The sequence below is a fragment of the Dermacentor silvarum genome, chromosome 8, assembly GCF_013339745.2.
Source record: "Dermacentor silvarum isolate Dsil-2018 chromosome 8, BIME_Dsil_1.4, whole genome shotgun sequence".
Lineage (NCBI taxonomy): Eukaryota > Metazoa > Arthropoda > Arachnida > Ixodida > Ixodidae > Dermacentor > Dermacentor silvarum.
The window spans coordinates 72,739,246-72,740,968 of record NC_051161.1 but is presented as its reverse complement, the minus strand read 5'-3'; the positions used below and the strand labels follow the sequence as shown (position 1 = coordinate 72,740,968).

The following is a 1,723-nucleotide window of genomic DNA, read 5'->3' as shown; positions in this document are numbered from 1 at the left end:
GAGGGGTCCTTCACGACCACGATGGGTAAAGCCAAGCAACAAGCTTTATAGAGTGCTTTTGGTTATCACCCAAGCTTTTACTCAACATTCAACAAACAGAAAACGAACACCTGGGCGGCCTTAAAATGATTTGCTATCGAAAGAGCCTCGAGGAGTCATTCACGACTGAGAAGACCGGGAAAGCCAAGCAACAAGCTTTATAGAGTGCTTTTGGTTATCACCCAAGCTTTTACTCAACATTCGACAAACAGAAAACCAACACCTGGGCGGCCTTAAAATGATTTGCTATCGAAAGAGCCTCGAGGGGTCCTTCACGACCAAGATGGGTAAAGCCAAGCAACAAGCCTTATAGAATGCTTTTGGTTATCACCCAAGCTTTTACTCAACATACAACAAACAGAAAACGAACACCTGGGTGGCCTTAAAATGATTTCCTATCGAAAGAGCCTCGAGGGGTCCTTCACGACCAAGATGGGTAAAGCCAAGCATTCAACAAGCTTTATAGAGTTCTTTTGGTTATCACCCAAGCTTTTACTCAACATTCAACAAACAGAAAACGAAACCTGGGCGGCCTTAAAATAATTTCCTATCGAAAGAGCCTCGAGGGGTCCTTCACGACCAAGATGGGTGAAGCCAAGCAGCAAACTTTATATATAGAGTGCTTTTGGTTATCACCCAAGCTTTTACTCAACATTAAACAAACAGAAAACGAACACCTGGGCGGCCTTAAAATGATTTCCTATCAAAAGAGCCTCGAGGGGTCCTTCACGACCACGATGGGTAAAGCCAAGCAACAAGCTTTATAGAGTGCTTTTGGTTATCACCCAAGCTTTTACTCAACATTCAACAAACAGAAAACGAACACCTGGGTGGCCTTAAAATGATTTCCTATCGAAAGAGCCTCGAGGGGCCCTTCACGACCAAGATGGGTAAAGCCAAGCAACAAGCTTTATAGAGGGCTTTTGGTTATCACCCATGCTTTTACTCAACATTCAACAAACAGAAAACGAACACCTGGGCGGCCTTAAAATGATTTCCTATCGAAAGAGCCTCGAGGGGTCATTCACGACCACGATGGGTAAAGCCAAGCAACAAGCTTTATAGAGTGCTTTTGGTTATCACCCAAGCTTTTACTCAACATTCGACAAACAGAAAACGAAACCTGGGCGGCCTTAAAATGATTTCCTATCGAAAGAGCCTCGAGGGGTCCTTCACGACCAAGATGGGTAAGGCCAAGCAACAAGCTTTATAGAGGGCTTTTGGTTATCACCCAAGCTTTTACTCAACATTCGACAAACAGAAAACCAACACCTGGGCGGCCTTAAAATGATTTGCTATCGAAAGAGCCTCGAGGGGTCCTTCACGACCAAGATGGGTAAGGCCAAGGAACAAGCTTTATAGAGTGCTTTTGGGTATCACCCAAGCTTTTACTCAACATTCAACAAACAGAAAACGAACACCTAGGCGGCCTTAAAATGATTTGCTATCGAAAGAGCCTCGAGGGGTCCTTCACGACCAAGATGGGTAAAGCCAAACAACAAGCTTTATAGAGGACTTTTGGTTATCACCCAAGCTTTTACTCATCATTCAACAAACATAAAAAGAGCACCTTGGCGGCCTTAAAATGATTTGCTATCGAAAGAGCCTCGAGGGGTCCTTCACGACCAAGATGGGTAAAGCCAAGCAACAAGCTTTATAGAGGTCTTTTGGTTATCACCCAAGT

The 1,723-nt window shown here is 44.3% G+C and overlaps 1 long non-coding RNA gene across 3 annotated transcripts; it reads right to left on the bottom strand.

The window, feature by feature from the left end:
* LOC125947646 (uncharacterized) lies at positions 1–1,516 on the bottom strand. 3 transcript variants are annotated; one of them, XR_007468471.1, is made up of 3 exons: positions 1,420–1,516; positions 676–835; positions 1–232 (listed from the first exon to the last, which is right to left on the bottom strand). It is a non-coding gene; the product is annotated as an uncharacterized LOC125947646 (long non-coding RNA). The 3 variants fall into 3 exon arrangements; XR_007468472.1 differs by lacking the exon at positions 1,420–1,516 and adding an exon at positions 1,312–1,373 and having other exon boundaries at positions 676–865; XR_007468470.1 differs by lacking the exon at positions 1,420–1,516 and adding an exon at positions 974–1,047.
* Positions 1,517–1,723: the final 207 nt, after the last annotated feature.